The sequence below is a fragment of the Sciurus vulgaris genome (genome assembly GCF_902686455.1).
Source record: "Sciurus vulgaris genome assembly, chromosome: 4".
Classification (NCBI taxonomy): Eukaryota; Metazoa; Chordata; class Mammalia; order Rodentia; family Sciuridae; genus Sciurus; species Sciurus vulgaris.
The window spans coordinates 140,421,471-140,444,507 of NC_136464.1; the positions used below are offsets into that span (position 1 = coordinate 140,421,471).

A 23,037-nucleotide genomic window follows, 5' to 3' on the forward strand; every position below is an offset into this window, starting at 1 on the left:
CAAATAATAAATAAGACTTACTGAAAATACCTAAATGAGGAATTGAATCTTGAAATGGGGATAGGAGTTTAGATGAGTTTATCCAAAGTTCAGGAAGACATCTAGAACAGCTGGGGTGAAAATACCCCCAGAGAATACCAGATATGTACAAGGTACAAGTGCGGCACATTCAATTCCCCTAATTTCTACATCGTCAACACAGGTGACTCACAATCCAAAATGTGAGTCTCATCTAAGTTCAGGGTCAGATCAATAGAATAGGAGTGGTAGGGAGTGCGCGTGGAAATGAGATAGGAGTGCAGCTTAGGTGTGAGGCTCAAGGTCTATTCAGGTCTGAAGGCCATTAATGTGGATTTGATTTTAGTATGTAAACAACAGCTCAAAAACTGGGATTCAGCTCTGGATGGAGACTGATAGGATCCTCAAAAATGAACCAGAACTTCAGGTGGCTGGGGATACAGGCCAACATACCAGGGAGCCCTGAGTGTAAGAAGAAACCTCAGGTGCTAATGATCCTTGACTGAATGGGCCAGAGAGGCAGATAGCCTCCCCTGTGGGGCAGATTCTGGAAACTTCTTTGCGATCCTGTCCTTGAAACTAAAAAGCTTTTACACTCCATGTTAATTTGCTATGGGTGCCATAACAAATTACCACAAAATCAGTGGCTTGGAAAAACAGAAACACGTTCTCTCAGTTTTGGAGTCTGGAGTCTGGAGTCAAGGCATTGGCAGGGTCATGCTTTCTCTGGAGGCTCTTGAGCAGAGTCCTTTGCCTCCTGCAGGCTCTAGTGGCTCTCGAAGTTCTTTGTAGCTGTGCCTCTCCAATGTCTGCTTCTATCTTACCTGCCCTTCTTCACTTCTCCCTGTCTATTTTCTGCTTTTATTTCTTATAAAGATCCTTGTCATTAAATTTAGGGTCCTCCTGATAATCCAGGATGATTTTTCAAGATTCTGAATTATATCTACAAAGAACTTTTTCTAAGTGTTCACAGGTTCTGGGGTTCAGGACATGGAGGTACCTTGGTGGGGGGCAGTCTCCAGTTTGTGTACTATACTTTCCAAGAGATATTGTCTAAGTCCTAACTTGTTGGGCCAGTCACCTTGCTATCCAACTTTTTGGGGCCATAGCTTCTGGGGAGGGGCAGAGAACCTACTAGGAAGAGTTGGAGATTGGGAAAACAATGAACAAGTAAAATACAGAATGATGCAAATTCCTTGATCTGCAAATTTCTAAAAGTGTGAACACATGGAGACAATCCCAGAGCGAGCAGATAAACATGAGTATGTTGTTGTATTAGGGAGGTGGGATTATGAATGTTTTCTGCTTTTCAAAATTTTCCTACTGTTGCTACATTGCCATTGAATTCAATAATAAAGCACATTGAAACTGATCTTGTTAATGAAGAAAAGAGATTGCAGCTTTTGGAACTGAATGAATCTGAGCTCTGGGCAGTGGGCCTATGTGCTTTTGAAACAAAATGCCCTAGGGGCTTGGGAAAAGCACATCGGCTGAAGGAATGAGGCACCAGCTTTTCAGAGTGGGGAGAAGTGACTTCTCCCCCGTGAGCTGCCTTTTGCTGTTCATAGCCTGTGTCTTAGATTGCAACCTGCAGGAACCTCCAGAGAAAGCATGATCCTGCCAATGCCTTGACTTCAGACTCCAAAACTGAGAGAACGTATTTCTGTTTTTCCAAGCCACCGATTTTGTGGTAATTTGTTATGGCACCCATAGCAAATTAACATGGAGTGTAAAAGCTTTTCAGTTTCAAGGACAGGATCGCAAAGAGGCTTCCAGAATCTGCCCCACAGGGGAGGCTATCTGCCTCTCTGGCCCATTCAGTATCTAATATCTGCCACTCCCTCCTAACCCTTGACATCTCACCATTCTTCCAGATTTTAGAAAATAAGATGAAGAAGCAATACAGTTTGAAAGGCACACCTTAAACAAAGCAAAGAGTGAAGGGCCATGGAAAATAATATTCCTACAAGACAGCTCCCCAAGAAAAACAGAGAGACAGTGTGGCTCTGGAGGAGGGAGGGGAAATTAGCCAAACATTAAACCTCTCCTAGTACATCCTTTCCCAATAACAATGGGCCCTGAGGGGAAAAAGCAAACTTCCATCCCTTCCCAGGTCCATCCCCAGCATCTCCACCAAAAGCAAACATTTATCCCTTCCCGACTCCAGTGGATCTTGAAGGAAAGAGGCAAATATTGAAAATGCTGGGCCCTGGACTTTTCTCCTTCCCCACTGCAGATGAGTCTAGGAAGGAGAAAAACAAATAGTGAAGCTCTAGGTAACAATGGATCCCAGAGGAAGGGAGATAAGCAGTGAACACTGAATTGTGAGCTTTTCCCAGTGATGAGGTTTCAACCTTTTTACAACAATCTTCCTGAGTTAGAATTTTAACCTGCAGAACTAGGTCCCTGACTGTCCAAACTGCACCAGTCTCCAATGAAACTATAAAACCCAGACTCCTTCTGTAACCTGGAGGCCATCTCCATACCCAGAAAATGAGCCCTCCCATGCCTGATCGATTGACTTTGCTGCAGAATAAAGGAAAGCTTACTGATCTGGGTTTGCTTCCCATCTCCTGTCTCTGTCATTTGTGGGTCATGAGCTTACAAAGAGTCTCAGAGTTAATTTTTTAAAAATGGCTTGACAACTTGTTTTCTGCCATCGACAAGAGAGTAAGCAGAGATAATTAATTGAAATGTCCCCTGAGCATGGAACTGCTTAGGTGAAGATGATATCCTTGCAGCATGGCTGTTTAACCAGCTATGGGTGTTTTTAATGGATTGTTGAAAGGAATTCAAAGTCAGATATATTTGAGTGTGTGTGTGTGTGTGTGTGTGTGTGTGTGTGCATGTACAGTATAATAACCTAAGAATTCCAATGAAAGTCTGAAATATTGTCCCTGAGAAGCCCAGACCTGCAGGCTGCTAATGTCTGTAGTGTATCTACTGGCCTGAGAAATGGTAAAGATTCAGGTCCAACAGGACAGCAAGAATTTGATTTTAATTTTTTTAAATTAGAAAAAGATGGTTAAAGGGAATGTATTAGGGTTTTCCAGAGAGAGAGACTAATAGGATTTATCTATGTACCTGAGAGGGGATTTATTAAAGGAATTGGTTTATGCCATTGTGGAAGCTGAGAAGGCCCAAGACCAGTAATTTGTAAACTGAAGACCCTGGGTTGCCAATAGTGTGGCTCAATCCAAGCCTGAAGACCTGAGAACCTGGGAGACTACTAGGTGAAGTCCTGCAGTCCAAAGGTTGAAGACCCTGGAGTTCTGATGTCTAAGGGCAGGAGAAAAAGAGTGTATCTTAGCTCCAAGAGAGAGAGACAAGTCTGCCTTTCCTGTTTTTGTTCCATCTTAGAGTCTAGCCAATTGGACTATGCCCTCCCATATTGAGGGTGGATCCTCTCTGCTTAGTCCACTCAGACTTACCTAGGAAACATGCTCACAGACATACTCCAAGATAATGCCTTACCAGTTCCAGGTGGGTATTTCTTAATCCAGTCAAATTGACACCAAAAATTAACCATCACAGGGAAGGAAACAAACATGGTTTAGAAAACTAAATAGAAAAAACAATAAAAGAATAGAATAGAATAAAATAAATAAATAAAGAAATGAGAAAAAAATAGAAAGCCTTTCTTATTTGTGACTTACAATAAAATCCTTTGAATTCATTATCTGTTAGAATGTCATTAAATCAAGCAATTTTTCTGACATAATCTTAACTGGGGACTTAGGGAGTTTCCTTCCCTGGAAGGAAAGACTCATTCAATGTCCTGAGTCTACCAGCCTGTGGGTCCTGAAACGCCTGGGGCAGACCAGCTTAATCTACTTTAAATAAGTATTTTAAAAATCTGTCCAAGATGTATTTAGCAGAGAAGAGAATGATGTATATGAAAGGGCAGAGAAAAATTTGCTGGTGGCAGAATTAAGCCTCCTATTGACTGTCATGAACAGTTCAGATCTAGTCCACACTTGCATATCAGTCAGTAAAAAGATTCCTGAAGTTCATCAGAATCCCTCTACATAGTTGAGTATCTCCCTTTCATTTAGAGAAAATGCTCTGAGAGATCAAAATATGACTTCCCAAAATATGAGGGATTGTTGAGTTGAAAGTGGTAGTGAAGAAGATGGAGAAAAGCTTTTGCCTTGTCATTTCTCTGAAAATTTACTGTTTTTATGTAGTAGTGGAAGATACTTTGTAAGCTGGAATTCAGAGTCATCTTTTTGAGAGCTACTTGTTCTCAAATTGTCTCCTTTGTATATATAAAATAAACAAGTTAATGAACTTCTTTTTATTTTTCTCTTGTTAATCATTTTTTAGTTGGATTCATTTCAACTAAGAATCTATGGAGTTCATTATTTCTCCTCAATGATTCCCTTCAGGAACTTGACCCCTATGGGTGCCCCTCAGGGCCAAAAATGAATTCCTTCCCAGCATACTGAGAAGTACATCTATTTTCTCCATCTCCAGCTTCTTACATTTTGAGTGCCTGGGCCTGTCCCTTTGGACCACTCAATTTTGCCCTGTTAAAGGTAGCAATGTTGTCATCTGTCTTAATAAGAATAATCAGAGGTCAGCAATCAAAAATGATGAACCCCAATTGAGGTCTTGTTCAAATGCAGAAACCAAATGTGGAGGCAGAAAAATGGGAATGGAAGTGAACAGAAAATGGAGGTGAACCCAAAGGGAAGTTGAGAAGAAGAATTAAAACTCTAAAGTCATCGTCTTGTTGCTATTTTCAATGCCTGTTTTACATGATTGTGATCAATGATTTTGGTCCTGTTTTCAAAGCCTGTTTAATGCAGACTTTGCTCCAAGTTCTACCCAGAACTATAAGAGCTCCCAAGCTAGCAAACCAAAATGGGTTTTTCTGTTATCAGGCACCCTCCTGCGTGGTGTGAGTTCTCACTCTTCTTGCTTAAATAAATCCTACTGCGTTTACTCTTCCCTTCTGTGATTGTGGATTTTATTTTCCAAAATATGTGAGTCAAGAACCCAGAAGGAAGTTGACAAAGCAGGGAATCTAGTCTCATCTCAAAATTTTGGTTTCATTTACACGTGCGCACACACACACACACACACACACACACACACACACACACACACACGAAAACCCCCCAATTTCTCTTCTTATTACTATAAAGGACTTATGTACTACATTACATTAAATTGTCAAAAATTATCAATAGTCTATTAATGTATTTTCACTTGCCTGGATCAACAGTTAAGACATCTGGACTTGTTTCTTTCCATTTTGGAGATCAGTGCTAGCATGTGTCTGTGGTTAAACATTGGGAATTGGGTAATAGTAAGACATGCTACTCCTATGCACTGAGCATTCCATTATGGTTCTTCTCAGACATAATCTCTCTGAGTTCTCACTATATTTCTATGCAGCAACTGTTATTATACCATTTCATAGACTCATAAAAGTTAAGTGACATCTGGAATGTGTGTGGAAGTGTGAATATAAGACTATAGGGCTTTCTTCTGCAGTCCTGCTGTCACAGACAATATGATTGGTGTCGGTCTATCTGAAATGTCCTCCCACTTCTCACCTGGCCAGGTTCTCACCATAATGCTTGAGTTAGCTCCACCTCTCCCATGAATCCAGCAGTGATCCATTCCTTCTGAGAGTTCCCATTGTGTTTCGTGTTTTAATCATAAGGCATGTCTTATCTCTACTCCCTGAGTCTTCCTCTTGCTTTCAAGAGAAGTAAGAACTACTTTAGTACTGGGAGAGTCTATTCTCTGTACTTCTTTTGTGTTCCCAAAGGAGCTGAGTTCCAAATGAGAGGAACACAGTACAGACTCCTTGAATACATGATTGGTGAATTCACCATTGTCAATCATGAGCAAACACAGCCCATTCTTTGTGGTATGACACCTTGGAATTCTCATCCCAATTTCTTACTGGAGCTACATAAAATTGGATGAGAGGTCAGGGAAAGGATGGAGACCAGGGGGCCATTTTTGCATTGAGAACTTTCTCAGGTGTAGTGTCTTATCCATAATCTCATGACAGGGAAGTCATTTTTACATTGGGAGATCAGAAATATAGTCCTATCTCTTCAATAATCATTTCATAACTTCGTATAAAACACTTAATTATTCTGTAACTCCAATTCTTTTTTTTCCATAAAATTGAAATAATAATAGCCACATCGCCTACTTTTTGAGTTGTGGAGAGTTCAAGTAAAATAATAAATGTGCACATATGTCATAAAGAACACCATGTACCAATGCTGTATTTGTTGTAGGAATTCTTCAAAAGTTCATCAAATTGAATTTAAAGACTAAGATTATTCCCTAATCTTAGATTCTTCAATGTCAAATCACTAAGATAAAATCAAACAAGAATACCGAATTCTGAACTAATTCAATAAAAGTCATAAATTAGGAAGTACTTTCACTAAAAAAAAAAAAAAAAATACCATGTAATCATGTAATGGGTAAAAAGTAGAAAAACAGAGCCCTTCTTGTGTACCTATCACCCAATTGTAACAGTTGTTAGCACATGACAAGTCAAGTTTAATTTCCACCCCTTTGCTCTACTTTCATGCAGGTACCTATTGGATGTTTTAAAAAAAACCAAATTCAAGACATTGTAATTTTAGCTATAAAACATTAGTATGTATTATTAAAAGATAAGGACTTTTAAAGAATTATTACTATTTGAGTATGTTGAACAATTAATAATTTCTTTGTTTTATCTAATGTCTAATCAGTATTTGAATCTCTCTGATAATCTCAGAATTATCTTTCTGGAGTTATTTCAATCTAAATACAAAAAAGTTTCATATGTCCTATTTAATTGATAGCACCTATTAAATCTTTGCAACCTTGTCTTTTTTGGTTTTCTTTTTAGTTTTTAAAGAAACTAGGTTATTTTTAAAATTCTTGCCCCTCACCCCATGGTTACTGATTCCACTGACTACCTCCTGTAGCATCCGTTAATATGTTTCTCTGAATGCAAATGTTTCAAAGGAAGAAACTTAGGGGTAATTAGACTAAAAATGTTGGAGTTATTAAGACACATAAGTAGTGCCTGAGAGACAAAAGAAAAGGAAATACGGTTTTGTAACAGTAAATGAGATGATAACCTAAAATTATTTAGCTAGTCAACAAGCTTTATATTAGCACCTACTCTATTGCCAGGGACCTCTGATTCCAAAAAGTTTAACAGTTAAAGTGAGATCTTAGAGAAAATCTTGTGATATTTTTATTATCAATTCTGCCATCTGCATATTTCTACCATCTCCCCACATCTACCTGCTCTATTCTACTTTCAACTTGACTATAATCATTCAGCTATAGCCTGATTCTTAGCAGACAACTCCAAAGATCTGTGACTAATCATTCAAGAAACTGTGATGCCACTTCTGCATTAAATAATTGACAATACTTTTAAATTTTAATGTATTTCTTATACCATATTTGATCTGAATGAAATTTTGTTTGATTAAACTAATCAAAGAAACGTGTGTGTGTGTGTGTGTGTGTGTGTGTGTGTGTGTGTTACTGGAATTTGAGCCCAGGGCTTTGAGCATGTTAGGCAAGCACTCTGCTACTGTGCTACATTCTCAACCTTAAAGAACTCTTAGTTTAAAAATATGTTAAGCACATTTAAATGTAGATTTTTATCTGTGGGTTTCTGGGAAGATTGTTGTGTGTGTTCTTTATGATTTTTTTCTTTTTTTTTAAGACTGGAAGTGTTAATAGGATTAATAGAAGATAGCTGTATTCTCATCTGCTTCTATATTCAGTCCATTTTATTATATTTGAGTCAAGTATATGAAGAAAATTCAGCCTCACACACATATGTAGTTTTGAAAGGGAGGAATATTTTAATACAATTGTGAATATTCTCTGAATCTACACCAGTCTAGGTTTTTTAATGTTATCTCTCTATATATAATCCTAAAATTGTGTTGATAAACATTTTGTGCTTTGTTATATTAAATCCATCTGCATATTTCACACATACACACACAAGAATACACTATGATGGGGATTGAAGAGTGCCTCTATTTGTGAAGCTGGTCAGTCTATTACAGAGCTGAGGCTTTCCAGGAAACGGAGGCAGCCCGAAGACCACCTTCAAACCCCAGGTCTTGTGATCAAGTCAGAGAGATTTCAGACATATTGCTCGAAGTAATGGGAATGAATTTATCGAAGGGATAGGAAAAGGGAAAGGGTACACTCTGAAGGAAGAGAGCAGTTCTTCTCAGAGAGGAGAGAGACAATGTGCCTCTTTCACACTCCAGTTTTATTGGGGATCCCAGGGAAGTTTCCAGAGAGTACTACCCAGGTTCACCTCTTGACTTTTGACTGACAGCAAGATGACTGGCTTTCAGGTCCCCACTGCCATGACAACTCTGGGTCATCTTGACCCATACTGACATGTTCTAATTGCATTCTTAATCATTTTTACAGGTTTTATGATTAGGAGGAATTATTCTTATCTTCTGGAATCTGGTCTATGGAAAGGGTCACAAAAATTTCTCCCTTCAAAGTAACTTGGGTTCCTCTTGTCAATGTTTCTTCCTGCCTGCATTTCCTTGCAGATAACAGGTAGTTTGTTGAGGAATGTGACATACCCTAGCCACAGAGGCCAGGTAGGGCTTCAGGTAAATTGCTTCTTGGCAAAGAAAGCATGTGAGAGTCAGCCCATTTTACAGAATTATTCTCTTAACCTTATGTTCCCACCATTCACATCTCTCTGTCCTCTAACAAGACAAGCAATACTGTGTGACTCGATGGACCTCTGGCAGCTTTCCTGAGCTGCTTTCCCACACCTTCTCATTCCTTATCATCGTCCCCATCCTCCAAGAGCCAGCAATCATTTCTGAGGATTTGGTGCCAATTTCCAGATCAGCAATCATTTCCGAGGAAGACTCAGAGAGTCAGAGTGGTCAATTCTTGCTCTGACCTCTCCAATGTCTCACATATTCACATTAAAATGTTGTACAAACAATGTATAATCACAAATAGGAGGAATCAGTACAAGAGATTTATTGATAGTATGGTGACAATAGTTAATGGCTAAAAATTGTATTCTGGAAAAATGCTAAGAGAGTGGATGATAAGTTTTGTCACCACACACAAAATGATGATAACTATGAGAGCTGATGCATTTGTTAATTAGCTAAATTTAACCACCCACAGTGAACCTATAGTTCAAAACGTCGTGATGTACATGACAAATGCATGCAATTTTGCCAGTTAATTAAAAAACTATAAGATAAAATAAATTCTACTTTGATTTGGCATTTCAAATGGTTTTTCTCCTGTTGAACTCTGGATTCACCTCCTTGAGAATTAGTTTATTGCTTTCATCTTTTCCTTTTCTAAAATAGAAGAGAAGGGGGAAGGTGGAAGGGAAGTACCCATATATCACAGTTGCAATGTATCACCTTCTTCCTCTTGCAGGCAAAGTGAAAATGTCCTCTGAGCATCAATGAATTAGTCTCAGAGCCAAATTCATCCTTTCCCTCTCTGCTGAGCTTGTCTATACTTTGTTCTCTGCCTGATGGAGCAGATTGGTGTATGGGGAGCCTCATGGTGAAAGTGAGAAGAGACCAAGAAGATGGGAGCCTATATAATCCTTCATTCTCATAAAAAGAAACCTTTAAAGACAATCCCTATTCTGTATTTTATGCTATCATTCTTCCAGCATGGAGTGTTGAAAGTTTGGTAAGGACTCAATAAATACTGAACAAATTTTTTAACTTTTTTTTTTTTTTAAAAAGACTTCAAGAGACTCTCCAAATGATATGTGCACTATGGTAGAAAGAAAATTCCCCAGTTAAAGAAATAATTCACTATGGAGTAGCACTTCACACAGCAAGGATTGGTTAGAGAAGGTGGATAGGGTGTGTGTATGTGGGTGGGTGGGTGTCCACAGGTATTTGGAAGGTATAGCTTAGTTTGATTTTATTTGCGAGTAATAGACAAACCCAACTCATAGTGATTTCAATCATGAGAAAATTAGTAAATTGGTTTCCTCATGTAATAAAAAGCCCAGCAGAAACTGTGGTTACTGGCGAAGTGTGTCAGGGCTCCTGATCTGAATCTTTGTCTCTGTTCTGTTTTTATTTATATGTTGGCTTTACCTTCACGATGGTAACAAAATGATCCCAGCAGTTTCATCCATCCTAACCAGATGTGATGATGTTCCAAGGAAGAAAGGGACTGTCCCTTCACAGTCCTTTCTAAGGAGCAAGGAAACCCCACCCTCAGACATCACATGGGTCATCTTCCAGGGATTGGCCATGGTTCAGATCAATGGTCCATTCTAAAATTTCACGTAGTACAAGGTCTCAAACTTCTGAGAGTTCAAGATATAGGACGAGATGCAACATCTTAAATTCCCTATTTCTAGGAAAATGTCCCAATATTGGTGACCAAATTTGGATTTCAGAGGCATCATATTCCACATTTGGATATCCTTAAACCCTTTTACCAAACCACTTGGAAGACTGATAGCACTGAGTAAGGACTATATATTTACATTTTCTCCAGCAGACCTAGGCTGCAAACACCTACCTGTCCATCAAAAGTGTGTGCTTCTTCTTTATGGGAAGTGGTTACCTTGCCAGGGATTCCATTTTCTAAGGCCCATGTCATAGAGCCACATGACAAGTTCTCACCAGTAGAAGTAAAATGTTACCACCAACCAAGCCAAGAGGGTTAAGAAACATTATTTCCTCTCTATGCAGACTGGGAGTGGCAGACTTTGATGGTCCAAGGAATACCTGGCAAACAAGATAGGAGGAGACTAGAACTCCCAATCTTCATGTAGAGGAAACATGAAGTTCTTTGTCAGTAACACCTGCTAAATAAGTGAGAAGTAAACTTGTATTGTGTTAAGCCACTGATAATATTACTCAGTTTTAAAGAAGAATGAAATTGTGGCATTTGCTGGTAAATGGCTAGAGTTAAAGAACATCATGCTAAGTGAAATAAGCCAAACCCCAAACATTGAAGGCTGAATGTTTTCTCTGATATGTGGAAACTAATTCACAATAAGCGGAGGGGATAGGGAAGAGTAGATCTACTTTATATTAAGTAGAGGGGAGTAAATGGAGGGGAAAGGGTATGGAGGTAAGAAAAATGGCAGAATGAAACAGACATTATTACCTCACGTACCTGTATGACTGCATGACTGATGTGATCCTGCATTATGTATAATCAGAAGAATAGGAGATTATACTCTATTTATGTATGATCTATCAAAATGTATAAATGCATTCTACTGTCATGTACAACTAATTAGAACAAATAAAATTAAAAAATAAAAATAATAATTTGGGAATTCTTTGTTATTGCAGCTAGTATTACCCTACTAACACACCGTGTTTTAAAGCAAAAGCACCTAGGAGTTGAGCACTTCTTAAAGTTCTTTTCATGAACATCCCAAACATCTAATGTTACTTCTCTGTCCTAGGTTCTGCATACCTCAGTGTGAGTGTCTCCTTAGTCTAGTTCTTATATGTCAAACCTCCCCCCTACACATACGCTATCAGAAAACACCATCTCCCATCTTAGCACATGCTTACAAGTGGCACATCTCCTTAACTTTGACACATGCCAGGCAGTCCTGAGTCTCTGGTCTTGCAAGTCATTCAACCAAGTCTGGAGTTGTTGGTGGAGGCAGGAGTATGGGTAGAAAGCTCTTTGTATTCTGAGTTCTACAGAGAGGTCCAGAGTATGGAACACCTAGTCCAGTTCCCTTCAAGATCTCCTCATAGTAGGAGTTGCAGGCATTCTTCTGTCATCTACTAGTTTTTCAGTGAGTAACTATTAAATAACACACGTGCGCGCACACACGCATGCATATATACATACATATCAACCACACACCTTCCAAAGACAAACATAAGTTATTAGGGTTTTTTTGTTTTTGTTTTTGTTTTTGTGCTGGGGATTGAACCCAGGGCCTTGTGCATGTAAGGCAAGCACTCTACCAACTAAGCTATATCCCTAGCCCTAATTATTAGGGACATACAGAATAAGTCCAATATGAAGAACAGGAACACATTATCAGCTTTCCATATGACTAACTAGACTCTCTCATCATAGAGTAAGAAACATTCTTGTCTTTAGAACAGTCAACATATGTCCTGTTTTGCAGAACAGAGTTAACTCCTTTTCTTCTTGTCCCTCTAATTTCAAAGAGTTATTTTGGATCTGGGCAAGCAACAAATTTGGCTTATTGCTTATTTGAAATACTCAACAGTGACTTCCTTAGCTAATAAAAGAAACTGTGGAAGCTTTGACAAACAGGAGAATGAATTCTCATGGGGGTAGCTTTCACTCCAGTATGATTGGGTGATTTGGGAATTGGAGTTCAGGGGATCTGGCTAGTTTTACTCTTTCAACAAGAGCTGCATGCCTTAAACTGACAGAGCAACTCTTCTGAGAACAGGCATCTCTTTTCCTCTTCTTACTTTCTTACTCAGTTCATAGGCAGGACTCATGTGAACCCATAGCTGTCCAAGTCCCTTTTGACAGTAGATTCCCATGATCTTCTTGCTCCTTTACCCTTTGCTTCTCATTTAGCACATGACGAGTTGACACCAGAACAAAGGTCTGGGATGGAATGATAAACATAGTTGGCTATGCTCAGGAAACTTTCAACTCTCACGATGGAAATAGTCTTCCTGGTGCAGAAACCCATTTGTTGTATAGTGCTTCTTGTAGGAATTAGAGATGTGTTGCCATATTTCAAAAATGCCACAACCTTGTCAGCCTTGAAACTTTGACTCTGGATTGAAATTTCCATCCAGAGGAAAGCAGCAAGAGAGGCCTCTGCAGGGCATCTGAGGGCCCCCATCCTGAGCCAAGAGGCTTTGTGGCAATTTAGTCCTGTATTTATTCAACATCTACTAGGGTCAAACAGACAGTGGAGGAAAAAAGATGAACCAAAGAATTCCTGACTTCTAGAAATGTTGAAGAGGAGACTAAATTTCCACATAGGGTAATATAAAAATATGCCTTTGAGGCTTTGGGCATATAGAAGAGAGGCATGGTATCCATCCCAGGAAGTTTGGAGAGGATGTCAAGGAGATGACAGCTGAAGTAATGCCTAAAGTAAGGACAGGAGTTCAGCAGGTAAAGGATCAGAGAGAGAAGCAGGGGGAATAGAATGGGTTTGGCAAGATGAGATGTACACTGAAGGAATATGAAACCACTGGGAAGTTGAAGAGAGGAAGGGGGCCCCAAGAGAGGGGGAGTGGAGAAGGAGGGGTGCAAACAGATGTGAGAGATGAGGACCAATGGCAGGTGCAATGTTTTCCTGATTCCCTATGCCACCCCAGGAGGCAGTTCTCCACCCTTCCTAATAGTCAAAAGTATAGTCCAGTGATGTTTTTCCCTGCAGAAGGGATTCCTTTGAACTTCGATAGGGTAATTCGCTTCATTTGGTTGGCAGAAGGTGAGGTGTATACTCATGTGGAAAGTGAGTGAGGGCTAGAAGGTGCAGGTCACAAAGCAGAGCTGTCACACTCAAGGTCTTTGGGTACCAGCCCCTCTGAGACCTGTTTCTTTTCATGCAAGACACGGTGAGAAGCTTTCCCAGGGCTTCAGCTCAGTAGGCACTTACATCAGTTTTTGAAAGGTGTGATAGCAGCTATTAGACTTCATGTGCATTCAGTTAACTTCTTTCCCACTTAAAGGCAAATTGCACGTCTTTACCGGATGGGCTCACATAACTAGTTCTAGACCATGGTTTGCAGGCTAAGTGACACCTAAGCAGGAGCATTTGATTTCTGGTGCAAAAATCTCTACTGGTCTCTTTCCTTTGCTATGAAAGCAGTAGCTTTATATATGGCATATCTTCCCATATCTTGGGTTCTAGAGTAAGTAAAACTAAGGGAAAACCTGAATCAACCCTTGAGCCTCACTTGCTTTTACTTACTTGTTTTTTTTCACAAATGGTAGAGGTCACCTTGCTTAGCATTATATTCCCATTAGCTTTGCTATTAGTAACTCCTCTGATGTACAGTCACTATGGTAACAATAGTTGAAGTAGTTTTTCAGGAACTTGGAAGCTGCTTTTCGTCTGTCTCAAACTGGTTGAAACCACCAACCCTTCACTTGCACCCTGCTTAGTTGTCTGATGAGTGACCTTTAGATGTCACAGAACTGAAAACTCCACGCTTAGATCACACTGACACCACCATTTTTCAAAACATGCATCCTATAAAGAGACATGAAATTTGTTTATGTTTGTTCAGACCATTGATTACTCTCCTTTCTTTTTTTCCAATTACCTTTCCCCACACCTTAGACTGCCTTGTTTTCTTCATCCCACAAATTCCTCTAAACTCTGTCCTTGGGAAGGCAGTTATGAATCAGGGACTGCTTCTCTTCATGTTTTGTCCCTCATGAATGAAACTTTCTCATTTGCAAGACCTATCACTTCAGGGCTTGGCATACTGAGCAGCAGACAAAATGAGTACCAGGTGAGGCAGACACTTCTGCTGATGCCTGATGGACCTGTAGAGTGAGCAGAAGATAAACTCTTGTTTTTAACTTGGAGATGTTTGTTATTGCAGCATAGCTGAACTGACCTAAAGAGACACAGAAAGCCTACCTCTTTTCTCGAACATGAGAAGTTGCCCCTTTAAGGCAGTTCAACCATAATAAGCAAATAGGCCCAGGCCTGACCAGTGCCCCTGAAGGGCTCCCGGTGGCAAAAATAATGTTTTGCAATTCCCACAAACCAGCCTCCAACCAGATGCCAAATGTGAGCACAGGGAGCTGTATGCTTAGCTTAAGGAGAACAATACTGATAAGGACTTTTAGGGCACTTTAGTGTACAGCACACAAATGAGAGGTTTCTCTGTAGCAAAATCCCACTAGTTACTAATTCCCTCACAGAGGTGTGAGCTTCACCCATCCCTTCCTCACCCCCACTTCCCCTGCCCCCCCCCCACACACATACCTGGCTTACCAGCAATGCCTCCAGGGCTGAATTTATGGCACATGAACAATGTACTAAAATCAGGCAATTTCTTCCCTATTCAATACACTGAGAATCTGGGATAATAACTTTTCATTCCTTTAGTATCAGCCCTTCTTAGCCTGATGGAGCCCCTTTAAGGTTTGCTTCCCCCCTTTATTTGATCTGCTCAAAACGAGATCAATAATCATTTCGTTTCTAGATGACTTAACAACTGCTTTAGAGCAACTGTACAACTGGTCCAAATGGCTGCAGAAATTGGTCATTAAGATGACTGAGAAACATGTTTGAACTGAGCAACAGTCGATTTTGTGTCAGCAAGTTGATGTGGCCAAGCCCCAGTTTGCTCTTCCTACCTGACTCTTGCTTCTATGAGGTTCCCAAAATCTGTCTTCACTGCGTTCAGCAGGACAATTTTCTAAAACAGGGTTACCGGCCTGTCACTCACTCTCTTCCGAGCCTCACATCATTTCTTGATGCCAGCAGATTGAGTGAAAAATGTCTACTGGCATCAGCCTCTTTTTGCAGGTTTTTCTTCTGAAATTTCTGTCCCCTGGCAGAGTTCTGCGTACTGTAGCCCAGTCAAGCCACAGGGCCACCTGCTGCCTCAGGGACCATATGTACATTTGCACACCTCTGTAATTATGCATGCTGGTCAGGCAGCCTTTCCTCTTTCTCTGCTTCATTATCTGAAGTACACCCATGCATTGACTTCCCCTTAAAGATTTATTTTTTTTCTTCCTCTCATGGATGTCAGTCAGTCAGTCCCTCCTCTGGGTGTCTCTGGCACTTTGGTTCAGCCTCTTCAGTTGTATTGTAATTATTTATTTTCCTGTCATTCCCTTACTGGTGTGGAGACTGTGTCTTATTCATCTTTGTGTACATGGTACCCACTCGGGGCTACCCAAGGAATATTTGAAAGAGGAGAAGGAAGGATGGGAATGAAGGAAAAAGGGGCCATCACCTCAGGTTGTGGCTGCACGGGTCCCAGTAGCGGAGCATACACCCAGCCCATGCTTCATGGATTGCATGCTTCATTGTCCTATCAGCCTTCAGTTGTAAAACACAAATTACCAGATCAAATTTCTGAGAATTTTAGGTCAGCTAAGACAGGGCCTTAAGCTCCAAGCACAGGGACATTCTGGGTGCAGGCCCCTGTGGGACCATACTAGTCTCAGGTCTCTGTCTTGCACTGGAAAATCCCAGTGTAAGACACTCCAGGATTAGTTGGGCTTGGTAGAGGAGGTGGTGTCAGCTCAGACCCTGCCTTCTTTTAAGGGCAGCACCAGCAGTAAAGCCCTGGTTAGGTCCCTTGCCTCAGATCTACCTCTCCCCGCTTCACCCTCCCTTTAGGAACACCTAGATGGTGTTTGGATTGTTTTCAGCTGACCATCACCCGCTGGGAGGAGGATTTTGACAGTGATCTTCTGTGGGCTGAAGTGGTTATGCTAAATAAAAATCAACGCAAATAAATCCTGACTTCTGCTCTGGGACCACGTGCTGGCTTTAGGGAGCCATTTGCATCCATCTCTTTTTTACAGAGGCTTACTCTGGTGAGGTAGCATTATTCACATGTCACTGTTAGACATGCCTTTTATTAGACACAGGCCTCTAGAAAACATCATGCTGCAGCCAGCTTTAACTTCTCCACTGCTACACAATGGTCGCTAACACTGTCACCTTCAGCAACTCTCTTGTTTAGACAGGTTCACTTTTTAGGACCTGATTCCTTCCTAAAAATAGCTCCTCTAAAAGAATTACTAAAGAAGTGGGCTATGTTCTTTAAGACATAAGAACCAACTTATAACTGGGTATAAGTGCAGTTAACACTATACAATAATACAAAAGCATGAAAATATTGCATTTTATATAAAATCCTTTGGCTAGCTGTAAGAAAATTTCCACATGCAGTTTAAGTTTTTGAACATCACCTAAGAGCACATTTATGATATATTATATATGTTATATTAAATTATAAGAATTATAGGACATAGTAAACTCTTAATTAACTAATAAGAGTTTTTGTTAATTAATAGATCTGTTTGAATGATTCAATTCTCTTAAAAATTATGCAGTTGAATTTTTTAAAAAGTCCATACGCTTTGGTGGAGAAATTCTAACCTAGAGAAATCAGAATGGGAGATAAACATTTACATAAAAAGATGTTTACTAAAGCATTATTTGTGATGACAAAACACAGGAAACAACCAGGTGTTCAACAGAAGAAGAGCTACCTAAGTAATGGTGTTAGAAAGGCAGAGCAGTAGTCCCTTGGTATCTGTGGAGGATTGGTTCCACGATACATCCCCACTCCCCAACAGATGCTAAGGTACCAAAAATTGTGGATGCTTAATCCCTGGAAGAAAAGGGCATGATATTTGCAATTAACCTATGCACTTGTTCTGTATACTTTAAATCATCTCTAGATGATTGATGTTATTTAATACAATGAAAATGCTATGTAAATAGTTGATATACTTTATTGTTTAAGAAATAATGATGAGAGAAAAAATTCTGAGCATGTCCAGTACAAACACATTTTCCCCCTGAATATTTTCAGTCTGCAGTTGGTTGAATCTGAGAATGCAGAACCTGTGGAAATAGAGCCAACTGTACAGTCAAAAGGTTAAGAGTAGGCTCTAAGTCAACCAGCTCTGAGTTTGAAAACTAACTCTTTCAGTTACTAAATTTATGATGTGGGGACAAGTTGGTTTTCTCATAGAATGTATGAGTTATTTTGTGTGTGCATGCACACACACACACATGCACAAACCTGCTTCAAAATTCAGTATCCTGAAACAACAGTTATTATCATATCTCATACATGTGCAGGTTGACTGAATTGGGTTGGACAGCTTTGCCTCTCATTGCAGAGAAACTATGTCTGTGGGGGTGGCCCTGCTTCATGTGTCTGTCACCTTCCTCTCTTAGGCTAGAGAGTAGAATGAACATATTCTTTACACAGTAATAGAAGAGCCAGAGAGTGTAGTGAAAACAAATAAAATAATGTTATTTTGAAATGTCCACCTTATTATACTGCATAAAGCAAGTCACACTGGCATCTCCAAGCCAAGGGTGAAAGAAGAAGAAAAAGCACATAATTATGTAAAGGGCATGATCTGCAGTTGGGTTTCTCAACATTGGCATTCTTGACCTTGGGTCTAGAGAATTCTTTATTATGGGTGGCTGTCCTGTACATTACCAGATGTATAGCAACATCCTTGGCCTCTCTCTACACACTAGATGTCAGTAGCATCCCTGCAGTGTGACAATCAAAAATATCTCTGGGCATTGCCAAATGTCTCCTGAGGAGCAAAGAACTGGTCCCTACTCTACTGTGTGTGTGTGTGTGTGTGTGTGTGTGTGTGTGTGTGAAGAATTAAGTACAATAATAAAATCTGTCACCACAGCGGTTATTATATTGACCTTATACTGTGTTTAAAAGGATTAAATTCAATTGCTGTTATTTTAATGTGTTTAATAATGCTAGCTTCTATTATATTATAACCATATAGTATAGTCATTAAAACTTAGACTTTTGAAGGATTTCATGAGAAAGATATATTTCTAAGTGAAGAAGAAAGACTAGGACATGATATATACAATGAGAAAACAATTTTGTGAAAGATAAATATAAATGTAGATACACATAGTTAAGAAGAAGAATAGGAAAACATACAATGAAATGTTAAAGGTGATTTTCCATTCTAGTACAATTAGGGGTGATTCTAATTTTCTTTTTATTATCCTATTTTTTCCAAATTTCCCAGGAGACTATTTATTTTTTAAATTAGAAAACACACACAAACACATACAGCTTAAAATTCATTTAAAGGGCTCCAGCCTAACTTTTCTATCCTCACCCATTTCCTTTAAAACAAGAAAAGCCTTTTAAAAATCCTTTTGTTAACCTTGATCTTTTAGAGAAACTATTTTACAGGTGGTCAATAAATAATTTGAGGTTGATGATTTCACTTGTTAGAGTAAAAACACTTTCAAAGACAAGAATGTATTAAATTAAGAAACAGTTTTAAAATGGAAAATACTAAGTATTGGAGCTTATTTGGGGAGGAAGTAGATTTACATACTGCAGCTGAAATTACAAATTGCTACAATCTTTCAAAATGGCAATTAGGCAGTTGTTTAAAGTGCTCCTACAGAACATTTCCATATCTAAGTATCTATCTCTCTTAAGTAAATGATCCAGAGATGTATATAAAGACTACTAAATAAAGATGTTCAATAAGGCATCCTATACTACAGCATAAATCAGGAAACAAAAACTAATGAAAGAGGGATATGATAAAATATTTTACAGTCAATGAAAGTTCTGTTTGCAAAATCACTTAAGGATACTGAGAAATAGTCATCAGGCACTGGTATGGAAGAGCTCTAATTGCTTTTAGAATCTGTTTATTTAGTCTTCTTACATTTAGTAGTAGATGGTCACACCACAAACCCCTGAAAAGGAACATGGTATTCCACTTCTCTCTGAAAATGGAGTTGTGACTGAAGTGATGTGAAAAACTTGATAGTAACAATCATCTAAAGAAAGGAACTGTTTTCCCTCCACTTTCATGTCACTTGTCCTGGGCTGGAATGCATCTGTGAGCAAGTTTGGCTCATGCATCTAGACTCTAAGTCCTGGGTCCCTGGATGACCTCATGAACAGAGATGTTTTCAGTTCCCCAACTCCTTATTTTGTGAGAGAAAAATCACTTGATTTTGCAATACTGTATTTTGAGGTCTTTTGTAATAATAACTTAAGTCTGAATTGTAACTAAATACAAATCTATATCAGAAATAGTATCCTTCAGGGGTAACAGAGACATAAAATTATACCATTCTTATTTAACAATTTTGTGATAGTTGGCAAAAAATAAAAAAGAGATTGCAGTCTGGAAAGCTGGTGACCTTCCTCAAACCATGGCAAAATATTTGATAAAACTGGTCCCTGTGATAACTTTGAAGGTGGTTTACCTGCTTACCATGCTTGGAATTCTAGAAGAAATGGTGAGACAAAAATATGAATGATGGTTTCTGTTGGCTGCTCCTTATTGCTTTCAATAAAGGAGATGAATCTTGCAATAATTCACCATTTTGCAAGCAGAGATGGAAGGAAATACAGCTTTGATAGGGATGTCTGCTGTATTTGGGACTACAATCTGAACTTACTAACTGTACAGTAATTTAGGTGTCATGGAGCTGGAAAAATTATATGGCTTCAGTATCATAAGCAGAAAGAAAGAATATTTTATCTATGAGACTTTCTCCAGGACCTGTTAATGGAATCATGGAAGCCAATCCAACGGCAAATATAGAATTAAGCATACTGTTGTCTCATGCAAGCCTATTATTTAAGATGCCCTCAAAGTTGCTACTGGAGAGAAAGGAGCCCAAATACAGAGATGAGTAAATAAATGAGTGTCCAGAAACTTAAGGTTTATGCAGACAAGACCTTTGGCTATACTTACATGTTCATAGAAACAATTGGAAGCAAATAGTTCAGAAAACTGCTAGGAATTTTGAAAGAATTATGTGATCAAAGAAACCACAAACCTGGCCTGCAGAAGTTGTAATTTGCTGATCCCCAAAGAAACTCCCAGGAAAGCTGTGCATCCCCAAGGAGGTCATAGTCTCCCACACTGCTTTAGTTGTGGCCTCAGAAGTTCATGGACAAACAGAGAGTCTCCAAGAGGTCAGTGGACAAAGGCATTTCTGCCAGAGATGCAAACCAGTGATCAAAGCCTAAGGAAGGTCCTGCATTGGCTGAGATTTGTCCCAGTTCTTTCCCAATAAGATTTCATCATTCTCAAGAAACAATGATTCTGTTTCTCCTTTACTCTTTCCTAAAATAGGGAGTTTTTATTGCAACCATCCTGTCTGACTACACTACTGAAGTATGGAGAAGATAAACTAATGCCTATTATAGTTTATAAGTCCCTAGATCTGGCCACCTCCTGTCCTCATGGAGAAGACTTTGCATTCCTGAGAAATTTTGCACTTTGAGTGGAAGCCATAACTGGATGTTCTTCAGGCAGATGCTGACCATCATCCCTAGGATTCATTCCCTCTTACATTTAGAAACAAACTCTTTCACACTGGGGTTATGCAACAGATAACCATGCAGTGGGTGATCGACTTTTCACAACCTTTCCTATAACTAAGTGTTACAAGATGAATTTTGAATGAATGGATGAATTTTGGCCAATGGCAAGTGAGAAGAAAATAAGTGAGTAACTACCAGGGCACATTCTTCAGAGAAAGCAACTTGCTGTCCATTTCCTTAGTGTCTCCTTACCACTTTGGCTTGATTGGTGAGTGGGTTCTGCTGGCTTGCTCTAACTATGTGGACAAAGGCAACATTTGAAGAAATTTGGAACAACAAGATAGTATAGTTGTTCCTGAGTATCTACAGGGGACTGGTTCTAGGAACCTTGTTCAGATATCAAAATCTGCAAATGAGCTAAAGTCCCTTATATAAATGACATAGCATTTGTATATACCTGTGTATCTTCCTATATACTTTCAACTATCTCTAGATTACTATAATACTTAATAGCATGTAAATGCTGTGTGACTAGTCATTATATTACTTTGTTTAGAAAATAATGACAAGGAAAATCTTTACATGTTGAGTGCAGACACGTCAGACACATTTCCCCCCAAATATTCTTTTTTTAACAGCTGTTCATTTTCACATATGTGTTCTAAAGTGTTCTTGCAGCATGAGAAAAGGATGTAATTTAAACAATGAGGCAAAGTGATGGAAAGAAGGTTGTTTTTCAACTTAAATGTATATTTTTTTGAGCTGACATTTGATTCAACATCTCTAGTAGTTTCTGATATTTGACATTTGGTAGCATATCTTACTATATCAGTTCTTTTTATTTGTTCTTTTTAGATTTCCATGACAGAAAGAGTGTATTTGGACATATTATACATAATTCAAATATTCTTTATCTGCAGTTGGTTGAATTCACAGATGGAGGACCTGAGGATATGAAGTGCCAACTGTATGTATCTGGGTCTCTAGGCCACTGAAGGAACAGAGGTGCAGAGCAACTGAGACACATGCCATCTCTGCTCCATATGTGAGAGGGCAGAAGGTTTATATCTTGCTGGAACTACTATATCTTTATGACAGGCATCTACCAATAATCAATCTACCCTAATAACTCAATTATTTAGGTAAGAAAAAAAAAAAACAAACCAAGATTTGCATAATGATCTCAAGCTTCTTTTTTTTTTAAAGTTAAGGTATGTATGCATAGAAAAAATCCTAAAAAGCTAAGTATCAAAACGTTTTTCTGGAAGTGATATTATGACTACTTTATATTTTCACTTTGTTTTTCCACATTTTCCAATTTTTTACTTTGCACATATATTGTTTTTATAATTAGGCACCAATATATGCTATTTAAAAAAGATAAATAACTATACTCCCCTCATTTCTTTCCTTTGCACTTAACTACCAATATTTTCTCCAATGGTGACAATTTTTCAAAGTCAAGGTCATTAGAATAAATAAATTTCCTGCAGAAACTCTATGTACATTTTCTTTTCTTTTGATGCCATGAGACCTAGTCAACACTTGGTTAACATCTATCAGAGTTACTTCAAAGTTCATGTGAAACTTGAGTAATAATTTCACAGCTTCTCCAAAGATCCTCAGACACCCACTAAGGTCCCCTGGATCACAGTGTGGGCAGCTAATCACAGGGAGGACAGATGACTACTGAAGAACCTGCCTGGATTTGCTTTCTCTCCAGAAGCCTCTGACAAACATGCTTTTTATACTTCATATGTGGTTTTTATGATTGTTTTTTAAAAGCATTTTTCTAATGTGCTCAGAACCCTCTTTCTCTCTTCCTACCTACATCCAACCATCCAAAAAATAAATCTATTTTAGATTAAAGCATGTCTTTTCTCCATCCCCTCTCTGTGTCCTTATTGCTATGATTTGTTCCACTTTTATCTGTTGATGATAAAGCACCTGGCTTCCTTCTTCTCATGCTTCCTCCTTTTAAAAAAGCCTCTACCCC

At 38.9% G+C, this 23,037-nt stretch overlaps 1 long non-coding RNA gene across 1 annotated transcript; it reads right to left on the reverse strand.

Annotated features, from left to right (window-relative positions):
- Positions 1-11,823: 11,823 nt before the first annotated feature.
- Positions 11,824-20,743, reverse strand: LOC306659976. The gene is made up of 2 exons (XR_013763508.1): positions 20,552-20,743; positions 11,824-14,526 (listed from the first exon to the last, which is right to left on the reverse strand). It is a non-coding gene; the product is annotated as an uncharacterized lncRNA (long non-coding RNA).
- Positions 20,744-23,037: the final 2,294 nt, after the last annotated feature.